At 37.0% G+C, this 12,291-nt stretch overlaps 1 protein-coding gene across 2 annotated transcripts in view; it reads left to right on the forward strand.

Annotated features, from left to right (window-relative positions):
• RPS6KA3 (ribosomal protein S6 kinase A3) overlaps positions 1 to 12,291 on the forward strand; it is a 76,008-nt gene that overhangs the window by 22,162 nt on the left and 41,555 nt on the right. The gene's annotated exons all lie outside the window — the stretch shown is intronic.

Genomic DNA, 12,291 nt, shown 5'->3' on the forward strand with positions numbered 1-12,291 from the left:
AAGGTCTGTGGTATGCTCATATTTTGTAGAAGTTTGTAAGGTACCTGCTGATAATTTAGCCTTATTGGGAAATTGTTACCTGTATGTAAATAATGTATAGGCTTATATTTCGGGGGCAGAGGGAAGTATGAATTTAGCTGTATATTTCCTCACTGAGAGTCAAATTTTATTAAAAATTTCTGTATTTTTAATAATTAGTGGTTATTTTAATAGTTGCATATTGTCATGCATTACTTTAAACTGTAAAATATGGCTATGTGGGGTAACAGTTAAAATAACTCAGGCTCATTAATATCTTAAATTTAGTTCTGAAATGGTATTAATAACAGTGACACTGTTGCTTGCATAACAGTTAGTGTTATGGTTATTTCAACTTTTAAGTGTTAATTTAGTCATAGCAAATGTTGAATTTGTATAATTTGTCTTGTTGGGCATATATTTAAACATCAAAAAGTTTGTTTTAAGTTGAGAAAAATTACTAGTGGAATACTGTATCATCCCAGGCACTGTTTCAGAACTATTTAACAATACATGTAAACATTCAACATGACAGAACATTTTATCGTTGAAAGTCAAATTACTTTTCGTGTTTCTCCTCCTGTAAGTCTGCAAATACTTTGCAATGAGATGGGGGGGAAAATACAATCCTCATGACCTGCTTGTGTAATGTCTTAACATCTTAAGAGAAGGTCTATTAACTTGTAAAAGGGATGATAATTTAACACCCATTAGTCTGTCTACTGATTTAAACTTTGCAATGTGTATTAGAAAATTAAATTGAATTTTCTTGCCATAACTGAAATGCTAGAACAAGACGTGTATGTAAAAAAAAAAAAAATAGGCTGCATTATAATCAAGTTTTTTTAATGTAAACCTTATAAATATTTATCAGCTCATAGTCCTGAATCATAGTTCTTTTCCACAGGCAACATGAAAAGTGTTCTTCAGAAATCTGATCAAAAAATAACATTGTTTTATCTACTTACAGCAGCTCAATTACATTGTCTTTAACATTGTATTGATTTTAAAAGGTTACATAGTGCAGACCAAACTAAAGGCTTTCAGCCCATATAAATTTCAGAATATATTTTGGATATTATTTCATTAAAACAGGATTTCATAGAATAGAGCTGAATATGCTCCTGAATTATTTTTCCTTTTAAATAATTTCTTTTTGTTTAACTTTGAACTAGTCTTTTAATTGCAATGATCTGAAATGTTAGTGCTTACAAAGTAGAAACAAAACTTTTATCAAGAGTTACTGGGAAATGGAAGTTCCACCCAATGAGTATTTTTTTCCAATGCTGACAAGCGCCCTTCAGTTCATGAGAAGTTTGTGGTGCTTGATCAAAAGAGAACTGCATTGCAGAGCTGCTTTTGGTGACCAACATGGAACTTCTAAAATGCTTACAGGAATTTCTCAGCTTACCTGCTAAACAACCTACTGCTCGTAGTTCCTTTGGGAAGGAAGGAGTAGTGTCCTACTTCTGTCCTGGCCTTTATATTTTCATTCTGAGGGAAGAAGGCATCTCCAGAATTACCTTCCCAGTCTGGTGAGCTGTGTTTATCCAGAGGGCCTCACCTGTCCTTGGGCTTGTTGCTCTGGAACAGGACTCATTCTGCAAACTCCTATCTTGCTTCATCCTCTAACACCAAAAGGATGGGAGGAGTTCTGTCTCGGTAACCAGGTCTGCAGTCTTCATTATGGGAGTGAGTTGGCTGTGTGGAACAAACACAGACACAGGCATCCTTCTGGATCTCAAAACTGTTGCAGTAGAAAGCTAGAAATCAAAAATAGTAGAAAGTTAGAGAGTAAGAAATAAATACATAAATGCAGCAGGTTTTTTCCCTGAAACTAAATATTTGCAAATTTAGTTTGCTTTTAGGAAATCCTGTTTTCTGTCAGGTAAAACAATAGTTGCTGTCTGCAGCAAGTGATTTGATGTCAGTCAAAATTGTAAGTTTTTCCATCTTTTAAAAAGATGCAAATACATAAATTGTGGAAGCCTATATTTGTAACTTCAAATGTCCATGTTACTTAGGAGTTCTGCTCTACTGTTGCTTTTCTTTGGTAGTAGTGTAAAACAGACAGCATACACAGAATATCCTTAAGTCAGCTTGACTTAATTTTGTGCATGATAGTACTTTGATTTTTGGTGTATTAGAATAATTGCTACTTCAAAAGCAGAATTTTTAATTTTTAGACCAATTGTTTGTGTATGAGCACACAAGTAATTGTTAGTTCTGTTAAGTGACTCAAATTGGATATTAGTCACAGATGTAAGGAATGGATTTTATTCTGTGAGTTAGCTCTCTAACATTGCTTACTGAAGTAATGAGAGATTGTGAAGTGCTTATTGGACAGTGAATTTTATTTTTAAGGTAGTTTTTAATTTATAGATAGGAGTATAAAAAGCATAGAATGTATAAATGTATAGAATGTGTCTGAGGTATTTAAAAATACCTAGACTAGTGCACTCCTCACATTTTTAGCTCTCATTTTTACCTTTATGAAGATTTCTGTAAGCCCTAATATAAGAGGTAAAAGTAATTGGTTTTCAGTTTGTTGGCTCTTTTTTACTTCAAAAAGCATAGCTCAAAAGGGTTTCATTTCTTCAGGTAATGCTGAAAATTCATCCTATGTTGATAACAAGTTGGGAAAGTAAAAATGCATCTAGGAGACTTCCTGACTCAAGGGAGGGGAGGAAAAGGAAATTATGTATATGAGCTGGGGAACTGTGCCAACATTGAGTCATCCTTTTAGAATCACTTGATATCCAATAAACTCACTGTCCTTACAGGACATAACTGCTTTATGTGACTTCAGCACCAAGGTTTTAATATCATAGTCAATATTTCAGGAAAGGTTTATTTGATTATATTGATCCACATTATTATGCCTGTGACAGCCAGAAAAATATTTTGCCAAATACAGCAATGTCCTGTAGAGCTCTTATCAGTACATAAAGGCTAACAAAGTAGTGAAAGGAAACCTGCAACTGTGATTGGAGCAGTGTTAAGTGAATTGCTGGGGATTCCATTTTTCTGTTTTCAGCCTTATCTTCACTTGTACTGGCTGTTCATGTGCCTCAAGAACGTGCATTTGTCTAAAGGAAGTAAAACATTTCTGAAAAAGATACTGAGAGGGGTGAAAACAAAGCTGCTACTTCCGTAACGAAAATGGAAAAATCTATGTAGCTACATAACCAATACTAACAAATGAAAAATGATACAAGTACTGTCTTTGCTGCTGTTCAACTTTCATGTGAAAAATAAGATTGCAATTAGCTCTTTATTCAATATTCTTTTTGAAAATTGTATGGTCAACAGCATAAATTGATTTTAGGGCTGTGATCTTATCTTGAGAGATGGGTAATGTCTGAGGGGGGGTATTCACCAATATGGGCAATATAGTTCTGACTTAGTTGTTGTGATTAAAACTATCAGAAACTTTTTTTTTTTGTTCTCTCATTGTGACTGTGTAGAAGTTGAAATTCCAGAACTGTGACCTTTTCTTATGGTAATTCTGGCTGTTTCTCATGTGTAAATTATTCCTATACAAAATAAATATTAAAAAAAATATTAATATGTAATTTTAAACAGAAACTTTTAATGAAAGAGTTCCCTGAAGAGTTTCTGATGGAATCCCACCAACAGTTTTTAATGTATTACTAGTATCCGTTTAGAAAGGAGTATTAAAACCACCAATATTGGCACAGTTAAGTGCTAAAGTGTGAATTAAAAAAAAAAAAAGAATCTTGCACAATCCGAGGGAGTGATTTGACTCAGGCAGTGACTCTGGAAGGAGCGACGCCACTGCCTCAGGGTTGGTCCCTGAACAGCTGCGAGTGCTGCAGGCAAGACAGGACTCTCCTGGCTGGGAGTGTGGGGCTACTGCTTTATGAGCAGCATCACTTAAGGGGCTGATGCAAGGGGCTTCCATAATAACATGAAAAATCAAGTAGTAAAAAATGAAAAATGATTCAGAGAAGACCTTACAAGACCAGGAGCTAGAAAATGAGCTTACAGTAAAAAATCTGAACAAACTCTTAGGGGGTAAATTTAAGTCATAACTGAGTCTGTAAGTAACTGTATGTCAAAGATGGTTCTGTTTTGAACCTTCTTAACTCTGTTAAGAGCAGTACAGAATTAACAGGTAAAGGTGAAACCTGGGTAATGCTGGAACCAGGATTATCAGTATTTAAGTTAATTTCTCCAGCATTTACTTAAACTGGCTGAGCTACTATAAAAGGTTTTAATTATTCATTGAGATTAAAATTTATTATTAATCTGCTTATCTAACAATTACCTCAAGTCAAAGTCTTAACTCATTTTTACAGTTTTTGGTCAGCATGTCAACAATGTTTGCTGTCCAGGAAGAACTGTTTTGAATATGGGACCCGTCCAAGGACTTGTTGCATGTATCAGATTTCCCCACCTGGTTTTGCCAAACTTGAGTATGTATAGCCACCTCTGTCCTGGTCTTCTGTGCCTCTTATTGGAAAATTGCAGTTTATTTAAAAGCCCTACTGAGAGTCAAGTTGCTTCTCAGTGCTATAAGCAAAGATATTATGTGTTTTTTCCTGTCCAGAAATTTTGTCGTAAAATTCAGAGGTTTTATTTAAAACGAGTGTGAGGGTTAATGTTTCACCCTTGTTCCTTTAATATATCCTTTATTTCATAACTTCCATCTCTATTAGATGTAACAGAGGTTGGTGTGTGGCCTTTTTCTTTCTTTAACTGTGAAACCTTCTGTTCTGATGTTACAGATTTGGTAACATCTAGTTTTGGTATTTCTTGCTATATTTCATAGAGCCAGCAAGTGTGCAGAGGGGAAGTTTTTGATCAGTACTTAGTCATCTGCCAGCTGAAGTTCACTGCACTTCTGAGGAGATTTTCACCTTCGTCTGGATTATGTACTTTTTGTGCAAGCAAAGCCTTGTTTTGCAGTCCCTTCTGTCCCTTTTAGCAATGGCACATGGGTGTTGTATGTTATCTTCAATATCCCTTTCCAGATGCAAAGGACTCAGGACAATAATTCCTCACATCTCACACAATGAGGACTTCTGGGATTTTCTCAATCCATATATGAACTTTTTTATAAAGAGAAATTTCTCAGGAATCTGTTTCTGAATTTATTATAAGCTTCCTGATGTAAAATTCAGATGTGGTGAAGGAGCCATTTATTTTGTTTAGCCTTTAGCTGCTTCAAAAAGCCTTAATCTGTAGGTGCTCATAGCATGTACTGCACATGGTTATCTTGGTCTTGATATTAGAAAAATTTACCTGCTGTATTTTGTTATTCTCTGCATAGTTAACCAAAAAGATATTTTTTTTAAACCCACACTGTTATAATCAAATAAAACCTTCCTGATCCTTTCAAACCCCAAATCTTGTTTTTCCTGCATATCTCTGTTAGAGATCTTACCCTGGGGTATCTTGCTTTTGGTTAACTTCCTGTTTCACCTATTTCAGTTTAATTTCACTGAAGCTGACAGCAGAGGCTCTGCAGTCAGTCTTTCTGTTCAGGATGGGTCCAGTTTACTTTTAGAGTCACATTCCATTTAACCAGAATGCTTTGGATGTCTTATGCAAATGTTTCCTTGTACTTTTTTTCTTATGTTTCCAGTTTTGTGTCACTTTGTCGTTACACCCGTTAAATGTCATCCCAAATGTATGTGGGACAATTTTAATGTACCATTCCATTATAATTATTATTACAATGAAACTACATTTTTTAGATGGCTGCTGTTTTTTCCCTTTGGAGTAATCTGTGCATATCATAATTTTAACTTATACTTTCAGTATATTGAAGAGTATACACTCAAATCTTTGTCACTCATCGTCATGAGCGATGAACTAACTATTCTTTTAATAACTGTTATCTAAAGTAGGCTATCATAAAGATTTAAGTGTTTTTTAAATATTGCTACTCATAGTCACATAATTTTGAATATCTAGAAAAGGAGAAATCTGTCTTCAGGGAATACCTTTCCCAAGTAAGCATTCCATGTGTGACATACCAGTTTATTCTTTGATGTCCTGTTTAAGTTAATTCACATCTAATTCTTACACATCTTTAAGGGTAAAGTCACTTTCTTGCTGAAAGTGACTCCCATTTCCCATTTCTATCCCAGTGAATTGGAATTTCTTTGTCAAGCACTTGTCATGGTGCGTGTTTGCACTTGACTTATATCTTGATTCAAGAAGCTGAGACTGAGAATTTTAGGTGGAGTGAGACTCCCGTGGTGTTTATATGTGCTAATATTCCTTATTCTGAATGGCCTTCCTCTTCCTGCTACATATAAGACACAGATCTGATCCTGTGCAGTCTGTTTAGATGATTCAGAGCTATTTCCTTGTTTATTATTTTGCCAATATGAGAGCATACATTTAAAGATTTTTTAAAATGATTTTGATCTTTAGTTGGTTGTTTCTCTATCCTTTCTATATAAAATTTGTAGACTAAAGATACTTTTTTTGAGGTGCTATTTAAATTCTAATGAGTGCTTATTGTGTTTTCTCAATTTATCAGATTTAGGTTGTGTCATAAGAGCATATCTCATATGGCACTCACAATACTTGTTTTTTTTAAGTGCCTGTCTGGCAACTCTCACAAAGTGTCTACAAATGGTTTAAGCTCAGACTCCAGAATTCTCTTACGGCCCCTACTGTCACGTTGTCTTCAGGATTTGGAAGTTAGGTATAAAAGGGTTGTGTAGTCTTTTTGCTGCTGTATTCATGCTTATTAAAAAAATCCATCTGGCATATCTAGGAATAATAAAAAGAAGTGGAAATTACAAGCCTGTGAGAACAATAGCAATGGTATTGTGGGTGATACTGGTAACTCTCCTAGTTATCAGTTCAGAGCCCAGTTTACTAATCCTAGACCAGCTTTTCAGTTGTCCCTGGAACACAGTGCTCAGAAAAAGGTCTGCAGATGACACACTGCTTGTTCTACACAGATGAGTTTATGCCACCCAGCTCTGCATGGGCCACTTCTTTACACAGAACAGTTTTAAGATTACTGAAAATCCAGAAATCTGAGGGGTGAATTGCGGAAGAGTTTATGTATAGATAAACCCACACTTTTCTCTTGCTTTTTCTAGGCTTTTTCATTACTACTGAGAAATACTTACCTAGTAAGGCTCTTCTGCTTCTACTTCCTTTAGGGATTGAAGTCCAATTTCCTTTTAGCATGTTATCTAATAGTTGTTCCTGTAATAAGATCACAGAAACAAATACAAGTATTTTATGTTGCAGCAGAGTTAGTTTAGCCTTGAATTTAAAAGTTAAGGTAAAAATAATTCACATATATTCAATTAATAGAAGCAAACTGAGTGTTTAATGTTCATTAAGTGCCTAAAATATTGATTTATTTTTTTTTTCCCCCAGCAACATGATTAGGCTATTATTTTTATAGCCTAATAATGGTTAAATATTTTTTTCACTGCTTGCCTTGAAGGTCTCTGTCCTTTCTTTTGCTGATAAGCATGTTTCCTATTCTAATTTGCTTGGTGCTGCGATATCTCTTTTTCTTTTTTTTAAGCTTTTCTCTTTCAGATTTTATTTGTCTGTGGAATATAGTCCATTCGGTGTACTTTCCTATGTGTGTATGCTTTCCTGTACATAGACATACATGGTGAGGTGCATTACTAAGAGCTTACTTATACTGAGATACTGCCCAGAACGGTTCTGACATGCAGACTACATCAGTACAGGAAATTATTTTGGAATGGTGGTGTTTTAAATTCACACTCAAACTTGTTTGTCACTCACTTCCCTTCAAGGCCAGTGTTGATTTAACACTATTACATTGTTGAGGAAACTGAGGGTAATGTTACCTTCTGTTTGTTTCCTTGCGTTCTATATTTAGTTTCACTATAATGGTAGCCAGTAGCAACCACTTTAAGTTGACTAACATGGGTTGTTGTTTTTCTTTAAACGGCTTTCTGTGACCCTTTTACTTTCTTGTGTGAAGAAGGCCTTGAGAGAGCTGTGTGTCTAGAAGAGGAAATTATGTCTTGAGACTTTCAATTAGACCTTGCGGCAGTATAATGTTTGATAAGAGGGAACTTTCCAACCTTATAAATAACAGAAATAAAATGTAGGCAGTAGGGTACAGTTGTAACTGGAAGGAAGATTCCACCATTGCAAAGGACAGATCACTGGTGAGTGAATGTCTGTACACATATGAAAGAAAGGGGAGGAGAACCCGAGTATTTCAGCACCTTATATGTCATCTCATTTATTTTGAATTCATCACATGGGACAAATGTTTTTACCATTTATCAGGGAATGATCAGAGATGGACCTTAAGCCAAATTCAGTACCAGACGGAATGGCTGCTTTCCCTTCCAGCTTCCTGTAAGATGCCATCTATCATCTGATGTAATTAGTGCAGTTGGTTGAGAAATAGAGATCTCTTTCTACAATGTGTAAGACTTGCATTCTAATTCAGGTAGATAGTGGGCACAGCGAGGGTTGATTACTTCTGCGTATAATTTGTGTTCTATAAAAGGCTTAGCTTTTGTGTTTTTAACTGCATTTGCAAAACACTGTTTAGGTTAAAATAACATACATTCAGCAGTTATGTCAGAAAAGGAAACTGCGAATTTGTGGGCAACTATTCATCATAAATCTTCCTCCCAAACATGTTTTATGGATGAGCTACTAAAGTAGGATATTGTTTGAGTTCCTTTTTGTTTAAAACAGAGTTGGTTTAGGTCTGCCTTTTATGGATGAGGAGTATCTGAACCCTGAGAAACTGCAAAGTCTGGGAATATTCTCTTAGTATCAGGAATGTGAAGTGGTGGTTTGGGGTTTGTTTTGTTTTTTAGAGGGTGCCCAAAATAACCACTGGAAAGTTGGTTGCATAATATTGCATCGTATTCAAAAATAATAATTTTGTTTGTGTATAGAGAGGAAGTTAATATATTTTCTTTTTCATTTCTTGTTCTTTTTGAGTTTTGTAATACTTTAAAGCAATATAAAATCATAGAATGGTTTGTGTTGGAAGGGACCTTAAAGATCATCTAGTGTCAATCTCCCTGCCATGGAGGACCAGGCACTTCCAGTAGATCAGGTTGCTCAAAGCCCCATCCAGCCTGGTCCTGAACACCTCCAGGGATGAAGCATCCACAACTTCCCTGGGCAATCTGTTCCAGTGCCTTACTACCCTCACAGCAAAGAATTTCTTCCTAATATCTGACCTAAATTTTCCCTCTTTCAATTCGTACCCATTACTCCTTGTCCTGTCACTACAGTTTCTGATGAAGAGCCCCTCTCTGGCTTCCCTGTAGGCCCCCTTCAGATACTGGAAGGTCGCTGTGAGGTCTCCACACAACCTTCTCTTCTCCAGGATGAACAGCCCCAACTTTCTTAGCCTGTCTTTGTAGGGGAGGTGCTCCAGTCCTCTTATCAACTTCATGGCCTTCCTCTGGACTTGTTCCCACAGTTCCGTGTTCTTGTGTCCACCTTGCTTTGCCTCCCTGAAGGAAGTAGATAACAGAAAGATTTGAGGAAGTTCTGTTTCACATGTTTTCTACTTTCCCAACATTCCCAGGGAGCAAATAGATAAAACAGTAAAGCAGAAGTGGATCAAAGTATCTGAAGTAATATGTACTTGGCAGTTTGTTTCGCTGTGCTATTCTATTCCTCCCTTGGGATTCTGTTAGATTGCAGTGGGTGGTTTCAGTAGTATGTAATCCAACTGATCACATACTAATTTAAAAGATAAAACTGCAAATGTTCACCAGCAAATTATTCCTTTGACAAGTAAAAGGAAACAATGTTTCTTTCAGATTCTGTAAAGATTCAGCCTTTAGTCAGTGATGGTAGCATTTTCTCCTGAAAGGAAAAAGAAGTTTAGGTTTATTAGATGGAATACTCAGCATGCCTGTGTGCACAAACATGCAAAATTTTGGTTGTCTTACAATGGAAACTGGCACCTAAACGTACTGGTCATCTTGGATTTGTCTTGTGTGCTAAAACTAAGCGCTTCACATTATAATATCTTTTTTCATTTCTTGATTTTAAAAGTTACCAGGATGTTCTGTGCCTGGATTTTTTATATATGTACACACTCCCACACATACATGCTCAGGGTTTCCTATGTGCTGCTTGTTTACAGCTTTGGCTGTAATCTTTTGAAAAAAAGAATCTTTTAAAAAAGAATTGTCAGTCTGGGAGAAGGATGTGTTGGAACATGCTGACATGGATGGACAGTTGCTCTGCATTTATACACAGTGCTGAAATGACCAGATGCAAAAGGATAGTTTTAGCATTAATTCATGCACATAAATTTTGCAGAATACTTGAAAAACTTATAAATCAGTGCTTCAAAAACACAGCTTTAGAATTCTGCCTCTACTAACCCATCACTGTGACTAATCAGTGCACATTTCGGTGCATACAGATGAAACAAAAGTCCGGAGTAAGGAAGATATACCCTTGGAAGCAAATCATAGAATATCCTGAGGTGGAAGGGACCCATCAGGATGATTTAAGTCCAGCTCATGGTCCTGCACAGGACAACCCCAAGATCCCACAATGTGCCTGAGAGCATTGTCCAAATACTTCCTGAACTCTGTCAGGCTTGGTGCCATGACCACTTCGCAGGGAACCCTGTTCCAGTGCCCTCTGAGTGAAGAACCCTCTGAGTGAAGTGGCCTCTTCCACCCTCTGAGTGAAGAACCTTTTCCTAATATCCAACCTAAACCTCCCCTGATACAGCTTCAGGCCGTTCCCTCGGGTCCTGTCACTAGCCAGGTTAGGGAATACTTTAACAAACTGGGTGGACACAAGTCTGTGGGCCCTGACAGGATTCACGAGTGCTGAGGGACCTGGCAGCTGCCACTGCATGGCCACTCTTGATTATTTTCTAATTATCATCATGACTGGAAGAGATGACTGAGGACTGAAGGAAAGCAAATGTCAACTCCTATCCTCAAAAAGGACAAGAAGGAGGATGCAGGGAACTACAGGTTGGTCAGTCACACCTTAATCCCCAGGAAGGTCATGGAAAAGCTTATCCTAGAAACCATTAGCCTGTACATGAAGGACAGAAAGGTAGCTGAGGTCATTCAACATGGATTCACAATGGTGAAATCATGTTCAATGAGCCTGAAGGGAGGGATTGAGGCAATGGGCAAAAACAGAAGCATGGGAGGTTCAGTCTGAACATCAGCAAACACTTTTTCACTCTGACTGAGCGCCAGCACAGACTGTCCAGGAAGGTTGTCACCATCCTTGGAGGTATTCAGAAGGTGCCTGACAACTGGTTCTCGGTGGCCCTGCTTGAGCAGGGGGGTTTAGATAAGGTGATCTCTAGAGGTCCCTTTTAATGCCAGCCAGTCTGCAATTCTGTGAAATAGGTCTAAGAGTTCCTCAGATTTATTCTATTTACTGTAACCTATAGAAGAAATAGAGAATGCACAAGAAGTTGACATTGTAGTCATAGTATATTGCTTTCTGTACGTCCACTTACAGTCCATTGCATTATGTGTGTTAATGCCTAGATAGATGTACAGATGACATTAACTTTACTTATTTTTGAACAGTTGCTGATAAATTCTGAAGTTCTTTTCTTGTGTGGCAAGGAGTGTCACTTTTCAGGGGATTTTCAAATTCAGTGCAGAAAACACCGAATTAAGTGCAGAGCACAAATTCACTGCTGCTTAGAGCTTTCTGGTGACCGGTTTCTCACAGAAGGGGAAACGCTGCAGACTGGACAGCTTTTACAAGATAGGATCTTCTTGCAAAGAAAGGCAGTTAGATTCTTTTCCACAATAGAATTTTCTCAGTGGAAGGTGGAGAATCTATTGCTGCTGGAATGGGAGTGGAGGGTGTGCTGCTTTACATGGAAATGTCTTGTCTTGCACTGTCTTATAAAGGTGCGTCACTGCAGCATAGTGGTCCTCGTTCAAGTGTTAAAAAGGAGGGCTTTCCAAAGATATCCAGTCCATTGATGCATTCTAGGTGTGCTTTAAGAGGTTTAAATTCTTAAGAAGATTGGTTTCCATTAATGGTTGTAAATCTGGAACAGAGATATGAAACAAATAATATGGACCTAACCAAAAAAGCATGAAAATTGCTGACTTGTTTTGTCTACTCTCTTATTGTTTGGAGACTGATACATCCCTGAAAGTTTAAGCCATGTTGTTACTGAACTAATGCTGCTTCTGTACTCTATTTATGCAAATAGCATTGCACAGTGGTTTTTGCCTACATTTGGAAGCGTCTAGTTCATTGAGTTCAGTGGTACTGGTATTTTTCAACATATTGTGAATT

The sequence above is a fragment of the Chiroxiphia lanceolata genome, chromosome 2, assembly GCF_009829145.1.
Source record: "Chiroxiphia lanceolata isolate bChiLan1 chromosome 2, bChiLan1.pri, whole genome shotgun sequence".
Lineage (NCBI taxonomy): Eukaryota > Metazoa > Chordata > Aves > Passeriformes > Pipridae > Chiroxiphia > Chiroxiphia lanceolata.